Source organism: Octopus sinensis, linkage group LG5 (genome assembly GCF_006345805.1).
Source record: "Octopus sinensis linkage group LG5, ASM634580v1, whole genome shotgun sequence".
Lineage (NCBI taxonomy): Eukaryota > Metazoa > Mollusca > Cephalopoda > Octopoda > Octopodidae > Octopus > Octopus sinensis.
In genome coordinates, this window is record NC_043001.1 from 88,124,144 (window position 1) to 88,139,143 (window position 15,000).

Genomic DNA, 15,000 nt, shown 5'->3' on the forward strand with positions numbered 1-15,000 from the left:
CTTCTTTCAGTTTCTGTATAGTAAATCCACTCACAAAGCTTTAGTTGGCACAGTAGAAGACTGCATGACCCAAGATACCATGCAGTGGGACTGAACCTGGAACCATGTGGTTGGGAAGCAAGCTTCTTACCATACAACTACGCCTGCACCTCTGCATGTATGTATATATGTTTGTACGTGTATGTATATGTGTATATGTATATGTGTATATATGCATATATGTGTATGTGTATATGTGTATATATATACATGTGTGTGTATGCGTGCTTGAGTTGTCTTGTCTTGATAATGTACAGTAATTGCAAACGAGCATCACTATCATAGAAATAGTGTTGTTTGTTTCCAATCTATCATGAAAACATGTCCAGCTAAGAGGAATGAAAACAAGTGAAGGTTGTTGACAGGAAGGGTTTCCAGTCATAGAAAATTTGCCCAAATGAATTGAGACTGATAGTGGATACTCAAACAATTAGGATGATGAAGAAGAACTACAGTTTTTAATGCTCTAGCATCGCCTTAGTAGGTTTAACTTTAGTGAGGAATCTGTAAGGTGTGGTATTACTTTTGAGCAGAATCTTCCAAACATTAGTATTTATGATGGAGACAGTCCAATGTTAGCAGGTATGCTTTTATATGTTTAGCTAAACCATTTGATTGTACTTTGAGCTAGAATTGTGTGGTGAATAATCTATTATTTGATTAAATTATAAATTCAAGCCTAATAAATTACTGAGTCATCGTCTGGAAGAGGTTTTATAATGCATAACAAGTTATATATTATATTTAGAGACTGCATGCTATCTAGCCACATGATTCTAGGTTCAATCACACTGTGTGGCACCTTGAGCAAGTATCTCCTGTTATATCCCTGGGTCAACCAAAGCCTTATGAATGGATATGGTAGACAGAAACTGAGCTGGCAGAATCATTAGCATGCCGGGCGAAATGCTTAGCAGTATTTTGTCTGCCACTATGTTCTGAGTTCAAATTCTGCCAAGGTCGACTTTGCCTTTCCTCCTTTCAGGGTTGATTAAATAAGTACCAGTTATGCACTGGTGTCGATATAATCGACTTAATCCGTTTGTCTGTCCTTGTTTGTCCCTTCTGCGTGTAGCCCCTTGTGAACAGTAAAGAAATAAGAAACTGAAAGAAGTCTGCTGTGTGCATTTATGAAGGTGGTGTTATTGTCTCCTTGTCTTGACATCATGTGATAGTTGTAAATGAATGTTGCCATCATGTAAGCAGTGTTCTTCATTCCTAATCTTCTGTGAATAAAAATCTGGTTATGGGAAAACTAGCTGAAGGTGACCCGCTCTATGCGCGGGTAAGAGTGTGGGTGTTACTTTCTGTTGCTTCCTTTCAGCACGTAAAAAGCACCATCTGAACGTGGCCGATTGCAGCACCGCCTTGACTTGCTTCTGTGCCGGTGGCATGTAAAAAGCACCAACCGATCGTTGCCACTGCGAGAACCCCTGGCACCAGTGCCGGCGGCACGAAAAAAGCACTCACTACACTCACAGAGTGGTTGGTGTTAGGAAGGTCATCCACCTGTAGAAACACTGCCAGATCAGACTGGAGCCTGGTGCAGCCTCCTGGCTTCCGAGACCCCGGTCACACTGCCCAACCCGTGCTAGCACGGAAAACGGACGTTAAACGATGATGATGATGATGATTCTCCGTATTTGTTTCTCTCTCACTTTCCCACTCTCTTACTTTTCTTTTCTCTCGGACTCTCCCTCGCTTTCTCTTACTCTCTATCTTTATCTATCTCTCTCCAACAGAAGATCTTGAGTAAGTTGAGAAATAAAATATTTAGAAAGATCAATCAGAAATATGAGGCAGTGGCAATGGAAAGGTCTGCTTCAAGGCAGACAGCAAAACACTAACATTTAAAAGGGACAGACGAACTTGCGAGCTGAATAAAAATAATAAAATATTGGAAACCAAAGTTTGAAGGGATAGAATCTGAGGATAGTAGAGTCACCATGGCTGGCATTTGTTAACGACAGACAGCAACGTAGTGACAGTTTAACGGCTGGCATAAAATTTGGAACTTGATGTAAAAGAAAATTCGTAAACACCAAGTTTTGAAGCGATTCTTTCTCACGACAGTAGACTCACCATGGCAAGCATTCAAAACTTCTTTATCATGGACGGCAACACATTGACGATTAAAAGGCTGGCACAAATTTTTTAGCTTGATGTAACAGAGAATTCCTAAACACCCGCTCCTTGAAATTTTAATCCCCTTCCAGCCCCATTTAGACCCCTTTTCACATTTTGGTTAATATAACCCGATTTCATTCGGGTCTACTGGGGCCACATTTTATAAGATGAGGAATTTTGTCCTGGAGGTGACGCCTTTCATTTGAGGAACAAAATAGTTGTCATGCAAACTTGTCAGCACCGTTAACATAGGTGTGCATATTTTGAGCTGAATCGACCGACTACGTAATGCACACATTATATATATATGTGTATATATATATATGTGTGTGTGTGTGTGTGTGTGCACGCATTATATATACAAATGTATACAAATGAGATATATATCTGTATAAATTAAATTAGAGATAAAACCACTAATAGGCAAATCAAACAGTGAAAAACCAAAAACAAAAACATACAAAAAGAAAATATAACATAGAAAATATATCTATATATATAAAACTGTAGTTGTGTGAATGTGTGTCCCCTTCGATTTAGATTCCTAACTACTCCCACATTTTGCGATACAGTTTAACCAAATTCGGGTATCTTATAGTCGTGATTCATATCGAGCCCGTCTGGGTATTAGCGCGCGTCTACGATGAGTCTACGATTTTAAAAATAATTTAACATCATTTTTTATTCCATTTTAATGCATATTTTTTCGTGTGTCGATGGCGGTGGAGTTGGCGTGCACGCTCACGCCTGCACCTGTGTTGCTTCTCCCCCTTCTTCCCTCCCTCGTGAAGCTGTGGGGAAGGGAGTGTAAGGAAATCAACGTCGTAATGCGTTGTCAAGGAGACCAGCGTTCTTTTAGAACAACGACTTCATGGCTTGAAGTCGCCAAAACAGAAATCGCTAAAAAAGCTGAAACGGATCCACAAAAACGGCAAAAACCGCCACACAGGGCAGGTTTCCTGTGCAAACAATTTGCACAACCGAATGTTTTAGTTGTTGCACAAATTTTTATATATAAAAGTATGGTTGTGTGTCTGTCTCCTACGATTTAGATTCCTAACTACTCCCACATTTTGCAGTGCAGTGTAACCAAAACCGGGTATCTTATAGTCGTGATTCATATCGAGCCCTTCTGGGTATTAGCGCGCGTCTACGATGGGTCCACGATTTAAAAAAAAATTTACCATCATTTTTTATTCCATTTTAATGCATTTTTCGCAATTATATAAGGAAAGTAACTCTCTAAAAATGTCTACGATGAGTCAACGATTAAAAAAAAATTACCATCATTTTTTATTCCATTTTAATGCATTTTTCGCTATTATATAAGGGAAGTAACTCTCTAAAAATGTCTACGATGAGTCAACGATTTAAAAAAAAATTTACTATAATTTTTTATTCCATTTTTAATGCATTTTTTGCTATAACTCACTAAAAATGCTTATATAGTTATTTCCCTTACAAACCCGAGCAACGCCGGGCGATACTGCTAGTAAAATATAAAATTGAAAACTTTAAATTATTTAAATTGAAAATAAAAATTATTAAATTATATTTATAATTTGTTTAAAAATATATATAACTATGAAAAAGTTTAATATACATAAATACAGATATATACGCTTTGTATATATACATTATATATACATATTTATATATAGAACACACACACACACACACATACATTATATATACATATTTATATATAGAACACACACACACACACACACACACACACATAAATGAACGCAAGAATATCTGATTCATAATATTTGTTCTCATGCTCATGTGTTGTTTGTTGGTGACAGACATATACTTAAAAGAACGTCGCCGAAGTGATAGGAAGGTAGGAAACAGAGTCAGTGAAAAAGAAAGGAAATAGCGATAGTGACAGATACTTTAAATAACCGTAGTGGACTTCTGAAAGTTATGAAGAGGAGTGACAGAGTACTGGAGGAAATAGGGTGAGGTAGGAAGATGGCCCCTAGCAACCACACCTTTTAAGATAGAGATTTCTAAGGTAGCCCACGCGCATCGTCACCTCATTCTACATGTCCCTGTAAATTTTGGAGCGAATCGGACGGGATGTAGTGGCATTGAAAGCGATCCAAGCGGTAAAAACGCATTTCAGTTTTATATATAGAGATGATGTCTTGCTTGGAAACAGTTGAAGGTTGGTGATGGGAAGGGCAACTGGGTGGAGAAATTTTTTGGTAGAATGGTGTATTTAATCTCACTGAAAAGACCTAAAAAATCAAAAACTGCTGTTATATACATATATATATATACACATACATATACATATATATATATATATATATATATATATATATATATATATATATATACACATACATATACATATATATATATATATATATATATATATACACATACATATATATATATACACACACACACATATATATATATATATATATATAATATATATATATATATATTTCATTGTCATTGTTGTCGTCATCGTTATTATTATTTAGCACCTGTTTTACATGCTGGCATGGATCAGACAGTTTGAAAGGATCTGGCAAACTGCAGGGCTGCAACAAGCCCCAGTGTCGACTTTGGCATGGTTTCTATGACTTGATGCCCTTCTCAATACCAATCACTTTACAGTGTGTACTAGGTATTTTTCTCATGCTACTTGTAGTAATGAGGTTGCCAAGTCTCTCGCAAGACACATAAAGTGCAGGAAAAGGAAAAAGAAAAGAAAAATGCCCCCTCTACTAAGTGAGGGGAAGTACTTGAGAAAGATGTTGGTGACTTTATGCCAGAAGTTGAGGGTTAAAGTATAATAGAGGGACAAGGTGTCTTACTCTAGAGAAGTTAAATAACCACCCAGTGTTTTATAAGGGTGGGTGTATCTGGGAAGAAGATTAGAAGGTAGCAAGGGGATGCCAGAGCAAACCCTCAAAGTACAAGAAGGTGAGCATAAAAGGGAATACAAACAGTAAATTAAAGTGGGGAGAAAAGGGAGTAGTTTCATAAGAGTAAGAAGGGAGAGTGACAGATAATTGGCAATGAGATAGATGTGAATGTAGCATGTCATGAATAAGAATAGGATGAAGTTAGTAAAATAATTTTGTTGTTTTGAAGCTGGTGCTTGGAACATAATTTGAAATTTTTATGGAAGTTTTGAATATAGCTCTTTTTAAAGCAAGTCGTTTATATCAAAGAACAGAGCCAATCTCAGTTAGGTTAGTATGAAAAGGCTTAGAGATGTAATATTCTTCAGGCTACAAAATTTTAGGCTCTTGGCTGTGTTGGTGTAGAGATCATACCATCTCAGCTAAGCGATGAATTGATATCTAATATTTTAGTTTCATCTAGTTTTTTTAGTAAGCAATCAGGAACCAATACAGGTCCTATTTCTAATAGTTCTTATTTCTTTACTGCCCACAAGGGGCTACACACAGAGGGGACAAACAAGGACAGACAAATGGATTAAGTTGATTATATCAATCCCAGTGGTACTTATTTAATCGACCCCGAAAGGATGAAAGACAAAGTCAACCTCGGCGGAATTTGAACTCAGAATGTAGTGGCAAACGAAATACTGCTCAGCATTTGGCCTGACATGCTAATGTTCCTGCCATCTCATTGCCTTTTTTAATAGTTCTGTCATCAGTTGCACATTAGTATGGACTGTGACAATGTTTTATTGAGAAAGTTTATGATAAGAAACCAGAGTTAAGTACCAGTCATTATCCTCATGAATGTTAAAAACATTATCACTTTAAAATCTGTTTTTTCATGCTTGTGTGATTCAACAGAGTTTAACGAGGCAGATTTTCTCCAGTCAGGTGCCCTCTCTATCATTAACCCTCACCTGTTTCCAAGCAAGATAATATTTCCCCACGGACAGACATGTTCTTACAGAATATTAGAAATATATGACATTTAGAAGTATAATGCAACATCAAGACAAGGACAGACACACACATGCATGTACGCATGCACGCATGCACACACACACACACACACACACACACACACACACACACGCACATAATTGTAATTATCTGGAACGAAATCCTATGATTTAATACACAAATAATATAGAATGACACAGAAATGATAATGAGTGGTATAAGAATTATATGGAATGGTACTAAAATCATATTGAATGGTTTGTAGATAATATGGACGAGTACAGAAATCATATGAAAAGGTAGAGTTTATATGTAATGGTATAGGAGGTATATGCAATAGTACAAGGCTTGTATGTTTATTCCTTCTCAAGCCATGCCTGTCTCATAAGGGCTGGTTTCCTGGTTTCCTTGGTGTATAGGTTCCCCACCTGGACGGTCTGTTGCAGGTGAGCTGCTAGATGCAGGAGGAAAGAGTGAGAGAAAGTTGTGGCGAAAGAGTCAGCAGAAGTTTGCCATTACCTTCTGCCAGCACTGCATGGAGCTTAGATGTTTTGCTCGTAAACACTCACATTGCCCGGTCTGAGATTCGAACCTGCGATCCCTCAACCGCGAGTCCACTGCTATAAGCACTAGGCCATGTGCCTCCACAAGGCTTGTATGGAATGATACTGGAATTACTTGAAATGGTACAGGAATTATAGTGCTATATGGAATGGCTCATAAATTATAAGGAATAGTAGAGGGATGATATGGAATTGTAGAGAAATTAGATGGAATAGTACAAGAATGGAATTTCCCCCACCCCCAATATTAAGCTTAATACAAAACAATATCAAAAGCATTAAACATATTTCCCAATGTTTACAGAGTCATGTGACTGTGTCACATGACTTATGAGTGTCTGACAGTTTATTGATTTGAATATTAAAACTTCACACTTGGAAATTATGCAGCAGACATTAACAGCAAATAAACTAATGAAAACTATGAAGTTTTTATTGAGATTCATCAGTCATGCTCTGACAGTTCTGTTGAAAATTGGTGGAGCATAGAATTGATTATAAAGATTCTGTTCTGGGAGTATCAGCTACAATATATTGAGAGTATGTCAATCTGATGGAACTTACTCATTTCATGCTGTACTTCTGGCAGAATTAGAACACAGAATTGCGGAGCTAACCAACAAAATATTTATCAATAAAACTGGGTTGACACTGATTTCAAATGTCAACTCTGCATACACACATGCATACACACATGAATGAGCATGCACACACACACACACATTTTTATTTATAGTCAGGTGAATTGTACCTCCACGCTACACCTACTTACGGATAGATGGGTAGTGTCTCCACATTATCAATTTGCATCTAAGTAAATTGTACCCCACCACCACCACCACCACCACCACCACCACCACTGCCACCATGATTTCTAGATAAATTATGATTCATTTAGGCATGGTATGGCCCTGAGGTTAAGGATTTCACTTCCCAATCATATAGCTTTGAGTTCAATCCCACTGTGTTGGTACCTTGGGCAAGTTTCTTCTACTATTGCCCCTGGTAGTCCAAAGTCTTGTGAGTGAATTTGCTAGATAGAAGCCTATCATATATATTCTGGGTATTCAGGCTAAATTTGGCAAATTTTTATGTCTCCTTTTTTTTAGAAACAGCTTGATGTATTGACCAATGACTTTGGAGACCATAAAGATTAAATTGTTTACATTATTTATATTTGAGAGATATTTGTCCTCATCTTGTCTATTGTAAACACAACGTTTCGGCTGATATACCCTCCAGCCTTCATCATGTGTCTTGGGGAAATTTTGAACCTGGGTTCTCATTCCTAAGCTATTTTTCGATGTTGCTGTTATTATTATTATTCAGTAGTTTTATTTTTATAGCGTGCTTTCACTTCACTACCGAGCACAGCTCTGTGTGCCTTGGGTATGTGCTGTGATTTGTTGTGATGCTCTGATGGTTATTGTATGGAAAGTGTTCTGCGTAGGATGTGTGCAGTGCCTAGTAGTGCAATTTTCTGTATGTTATATGTGTTTGTAAGTCCTGGTGTTTTTGTTATGTATTTGTCTGAATATTTTTTTATCATGCCTAATGCACCTACTATGATAGGAATTGTTTCTGTTTTCAGATTCCACATTCTAGTTACCTCTATTTCCAGGTCTTTGTATTTTGAGAGTTTCTCCATTTCTTTTAGAGACACGTTGTCATCAGCCGGTATTGATACATCAATTAGAAAGCATTTTTTTCTTCATGATCTCTGACAACTATATCTGGTCTGTTGGCCTTAATTTCTCTATCTGTGTGTATCGGCATATCCCAGAGTATGGTTGCTTTCTCGTTTTCTGTGACCTTTTCTGGTGTGTACCTATACCATCTTTTTTCTGTTGTTATTCCATAATGTTGGCATAGCTTCCAATGTATGTAGGTTCCAACTCTGTCATGTCTGTGAATATATTCCTTCTTAGCCAGGACTGGGCAGCTAGAGATAATATGATTTATTGTTTCTTGTCCATCTCCACATATTCTGCAGTTACTTGTAATATTTCTTTTCATTACATGTTTTTGGTAATTTCTGGTGGGGAGGCTTTGGTCTTGTGCTGCAATTAAAAATCCCTCTGTTTCTGCTTTGAGTCCTGAGCTTCTCAACCATTGCTGGGATTTTTCTTTGTCTATTTCTTTTGCGTTTAGTTTAGTCCAGTATTTACCATGAAGGGGCTTTTCTTGCCATCGTTTTATCATGGTTCGTTGCTGTTATATTTTTAGTTTGGATTTCATTTGTTTTATAGCTTTTGTTGTTTCTTCATCTTCTTCTTCTTCTTCTTCATGTTTATTAGGTGGTATGATTTCTTGTTTGTATTTGTCAGCTTCCTTAAATACTGAGAACAGTTTTTTGTTTTGCTCGTGTTTTGCCGCTATCTGGATCAGTTTTCCTTCCTTCTGAAGTAGATATTTTTGCAGTCCTATGGTGGTTATTTTATAGTAGTTTTCCAGCTGTATAAGGCCTCTACCACCTTCTATACGTTGTATATATAGTCTTTCTATGTCAGATTTTGGGTGATGCATCCTAGATCCTGTCATTATTTTTCTTGTTTTCCTATCTATTTTGGTCAGTTCATTTCGTGTCCAGTTAAGGATATTGTAGCTGTAACTTATAACTGGGACAGCTAAAGTGTTGATACCTATTATCTTGTTTTTAGCATTGAGCTCTGTGTTTAGTATTGATCTAACTCGTCTATAATATTCTTTTTTTATTTTCTCTTTCATTTGTGTGTGTTGTGTCTTATCTAGTTCATGTTGTGTCTTATCTAGTTATTATTATTATTATTATTATTATTATTATTATATTATTATTATTATTATTATTCAGGTCATTGCCTGAATAATCATGTATGGGAAAATGGAGACCACCTCCCCCTGTGGGATGAAGTTAAAATAATAGAGAACACCACTGGAAAATACAAAAACTAAAAGAAGCAGCTTATATGTTAGGATACAACAACCACTATGCAGACTGAATGCAGATATAAGTAGCATATGGGAACCGGTATTGAGGAAGGATAGAAAAATATTAGATTTATAAGCCCTAAAATTCACTCCATAATTGCCCACGGGCATATGGCATAGTGGTTAAGAGCATGGGCTAGTAACCCCAAGATTTTGAGTTCTATTCCAAGCAGCGACCTAAATGATAATAATAGTAATAATAACATCTAATAATATCTTAGGAATGGGAAATTTCTCATTCCTAAGATATTTTTCCCCAAGACACCTGATAAGGACAAATATCTATCAAATGCAAATAATGTACATAATTCCTCATCTCTTAAATATAGAACTGAAGTTGAAGAATAGTTAGTAGACATGAAAGACTGGAAGATTTGCACCAGATATCAAAATGCCAACATCAGGACTGCTGCTCACTGTTCTGTGAATATTATAAAAGTGCAAAGCTGTAGTCAGCAGGATTGCATCTGAACACTGGAATTCATCCCCATATCTTCAAACATATCTTCAAATTATATGGCTATGTGAGGCTGGTGACTTGGGTTGCTACTGGAAGACCCTATGTGTAGCAGCAAGACTCAAACCTTTATCATACCTTCAGACAGAGTCAGAAGTGGTTGTCAAAGAATTCATCAGCCCCAGTTTTTAGTCTCCTAATTCCCACAGGTTACTGTTTGTGGGGATGTCCAGGGACACTGAAGAATGCATGCACTAGGTTCTGGAGCCAACTTGGGACCATGGTGGAAGCTGAGGGCAACAACTGATTAAAATGCTATCTCCCAGCCATAACCTAGTCAATAAGTTCAGATTTCTTCAGCAAGATGCCCATCCTCTTGCCAACTTTCACTTGTTTTCAAGTGGGATAATAATCACCAATCTTTAAAAATATGTTGTTTTTTTATCCTTTTGCACAAACTGTCAAATTTAACCCAAATACCCTGTGCATACATGCATAATTGTGTAAGTGAATTTGTATTTCCAGTGTCTATACATATTTTGCTCCCAGATTCGAAATCGAAATCAAATTTGATGACTGGCACTCATGCCTGTGGAGTGCTAAGAGCACCATATGAGCGTGCTCCTTGCCAGAGCAGCTGACTAGCTTCCATGCCAGTGGCACGTAAAAAAAAAACCATTTGAGCATGATCGTTACCAGTGTCGCCTTACTGGCACTTGTGCCAGTGACACATGAAAAACCATTTGAGCAATGTCAGTGTAACTGGACTAGCTCCTGTGCCAGTGGAACATAAAAGCACTCACTACACCTTCAGAGTGGTTGGCGTTAGGAAGGGCATCCAGCTGTGGAAACTCTGCCAGATTAGATTGGAGCCTGGTGCAGCATGACGCAATTCACTCAGCTGGAAATTTGGAAATGACACACTGGAAGTGAACATTTTAGAATGTTTGGGTGTCAATCTAAGGACAGTACATCATCATCATCATCATCATCATTTAGCATCCGTTTTCCATGCTAGCATGGTTGGACGGTTCAACTGGGGTCTGTGAAGCCAGAAGGCTTCATCAGGCCCAGTCAGATCTGGCAGTGTTTCTACGGCTGGATGCCCATCCTAACGCCAACCACTCCGTGAGTGTAGTGGGTGCTTTTTACGTGCCACCCGCACAGGTGCCAGACAGAGCTGGCAAACGGCCACGAACGGATGGTGCTTTTACGTGCCACCGGCACGGGGGCCAGGCGAGGCTGGCTACAGTCACAAGCGGATGGTGCTTTTACATGCCACCGGCACGGGGGCCAGGCGAGGCTGGCAATGGACACGAGCGGATGGTGCTTTTACGTGCCACCGGTACGGGGGCCAGGCGAGGCTGGCAACGGTCACGAATGGATGGTGCTTTTACGTGCCACCGGCACGGGGGCCAGGCGAGGCTGGCTACGGACACGAACGGATGGTGCTTTTACGTGCCACCGGCACAGGGGCCAGGCGAGGCTGGCAGCGGACATGAACGGATGGTGCTTTTACGTGCCACTGGCACAGTACATGTACATAAAAATCAAGCACCCACTCAAAATAATGTTGTTTAGAGTGATCACTAGTGATGGTGACGTTGTGGCTTCATTTGTCTTCCCACATGGCCTCAGACTCAACACAGAGGCCTACATCAAGTGCCTGGAGAAGGTAGTGCTGCCCTGGGTCAAGAAGGTGGCTGCTGGAGGAACCTACATCTAGCAACAGGACTCTGCACCATACCACACTAGCAGGAGAACCCAATTATAGATGTCAGACAATTTCTGTAACCATATCACTCCTAACATCTGGCCACATAACTCCCTAGACTGCATCCATTTGATTATCATATGTGGGGCACAGTTGAGCGAGAGATTAGGAAAACTCCTTGTAACACCAAAGATGAACTGAAGGCAAGAATTATGGCAGAATTCACCAACTTAAACAAGGAGATTGTCTAGAAGAGTTAAAGGAGATTCCAAAGTCATCTGGAGGCTGTGGTTGATGCAAAAAGTTATCTTATTGAATAAATTTACTCTTTAGTATTTCAAGATATTTTTTATGTAATTTTGGTAAATATATCTGTTAAAATGAGATGACAGTATTATTTTCATTTTTGCGTAATTTAGATGACAATATATTCACCACACTCTGTATATATATATATACACATATATATATATATATATAAATATATATATATATATATGCACATATATGCATATATATCTATATCTATCTATCTATCTCTCTCTCTCTCTATATATATATATATATATGCACACACACATATATGTACACACACACACACATATATAGCCATATGTATATATATATATACACACATATACATATATATCATCATCATCATCCTCATCATCATCGTTTAATGTCTGTTTTCCATGCTGGCATGGGTTGGACGGTTTGACTGAGGTCTGGAAAGCCAGTGGCTGCACCAGGTCCAATCTGATCTGGCAATGTTTCTACAGCTGGATGCCCTTCCTAATGCCAACTACTCCTTTATTAAAGAAAAGGATGATATTTTCTTTAATAATTCTATATAATATGATTTTTGTCCTTGGGTAGCAACTGTTATTTCCTGTTTGATTACCCCTTGGAAATATGAAAAATGGCTATTTACTTCAAACTTTGCTATTGTTATATTTTTTCAAATCCCAAAGAATCCCTTTCAAAACATGGCTATGATGCTCCCCTACTACTCGTGCTCATGATCAGAGCTGTACATATTATCAGCTACTGAGTGACATGTTCAAATGGTTAAGATCAAGCAACTGACAAGAAAAACTGTGGTACTAAGCACAAATTTGCTATAACAATATTTCTGCTTCAACAACTCAATGCTGAATCTGAAATGAATTGGAAAAAATAGATCAGTTTCAAAACATTGATGTCCAGTTCACAAAAGCAAAGTTTAAAGGGAATAGTAGTCATTTCCTTTGATTTCTAGATTGAACCAAATAGGAAATAGCACTTACGAACCAAAGATTAAAAAAAAGAACTAAAAATTTAGTTACACAGTGTAATTATTTCATATTTTGGCACAAGACCAGCAACTTTAGAGGGAGGTGGTTAGTTGAAACCTTTTGACCCCAACACTTGACTGAGACTTTATTTTATTGACCCTGAGAAGATGAAAGGTAAAGTTGTCTTGGTGGAATTTGAAGATGGAATGTAAAGAGCTAGAAGAAATGTGCTAAGCATTTTATCTGATGCTGTAATGATTCTACTAGTACAATGGAAATGCAATATTGTGAAACGTTTCAGTTCCATTCTTTTTTTTTCTTTCTGCTTTATTGTCTTTCCATTTACCCGCACCGCTTTCAATCATTGACCTAAAAATTTTCAAACTGAACATCATCAATATCAATCTTTCCCCTGTTCCAAAACCTACGAAAGTCATAAGCACTGTCTCATCTCCTCTGACTAATTAGTACATTTAAAAAAACCAAAAAAAAAACAAAGGAATCTATATATCTATCCAATAAATTCCTTCTAGATTGTCTAAAATAAAGTGTATAGAAATGGTTTGTGCAAAGAAAAAAATGTATTATAGTTTGGTAGAATGAGTCAGCAATTGATTCATTTGTAGGTTATATTATTCAATTATATGTATGGATATATCCTAAAATGATTGTTTATTTGCTGTGGTGTGACTAGTAGGGTTGGTGCGAGTGGAATTATCAGAAGCAGTATTATCTTAATTGAATCTGATACTGAAGAGTTTTAGATCACATCCATGATATGTTTTATCTTGCAGTCATATTTGTCATATTTGTCATTTACCAATATCACATGACTACTCTACTCCTCGCTCCTCTTCCATATCTCTCTTCTTTATCGTCATCATCGTCAATGCCATCATCGTAAACATCATTACTGACTGTCACTGACGCTGTAATCATTGTCACAATGATTGTTGTCCACTTAATTGTATTCATCATCTTCACTGTCATCTTCACCGCCATCCTCCCCATTAACTTCACCAAGAAAACCACCATCACCATCACTACTCTCTACCTCCATCATCGTCATCACTGCTGATGTCGATGTCGTCATTGTCATCATCATCTAAATGCTTGTTATTCCACAATTCCATATAGTTCTACATTTGAGCAAGTTTGACAATGCAGTACATAGATGCGTGTGTTTATACACACACACACACACACACATATACACATACATATATGCATATATATATATATATATATATATATATATATATACATATATATATATATATATATATATATATATATATATATATATATATATATACTCACACATTTATCTATGCCTATATTATACACGCACAGACACCCACAAATATGTATGCGCATATTTAATATATATATATATATATATATATATATATATATATATATATATATATATATATATAATATATATATATCATCATCAATATTATCATCATTTAATATCTGAATTGAGGTCAAGCAGTTTAACAGGATCCAATTAGCTAGAGGAGTGCATCAAGATCCAATGTCTGCTATGGCTTGGTTTCTATGGTCAGATACCCTTCTTAATATCAATCACTTTATAAAGTGTACTGGGTACATTTTTCATGGCACTGTCCCCCCATCTATGTAGTAGTAGTAGTTATGTAGTAGTAGAGGTAGTAGTAGTAGTAGTAGTAGTAAGTAGTAATAGTAGTAGTAGTAGTAGTAGTAGTTATGCAGTAGTAGTAGTAGTAGTAGTAGTAGTAGTAGTAGTAATGTAGTAGTAGCAGTAGTAGTAGAGAAAGAGAGAAAGGGAGAGACAGAGAAAGAGCAAAAGGAAGAGAGGGAGGGTAGTGGCTTTATGTCAGGTGTTGAAATGCTAAAATATGATACTGGGACAGGAACAAGGTATATCTTCCTGAAGAGGAGATACATGGCTACCCTGCATTACATAAGCATAGGTGAGAGT

General features: G+C 37.3%; 1 long non-coding RNA gene across 1 annotated transcript; it reads left to right on the plus strand.

The window, feature by feature from the left end:
- The first annotated feature begins 3,999 nt into the window (after window positions 1-3,999).
- LOC118763524 lies at window positions 4,000-13,054 on the plus strand. Its single transcript, XR_004999284.1, has 3 exons — window positions 4,000-4,012; window positions 4,804-4,806; window positions 12,851-13,054. It is a non-coding gene; the product is annotated as an uncharacterized LOC118763524 (long non-coding RNA).
- Window positions 13,055-15,000: the final 1,946 nt, after the last annotated feature.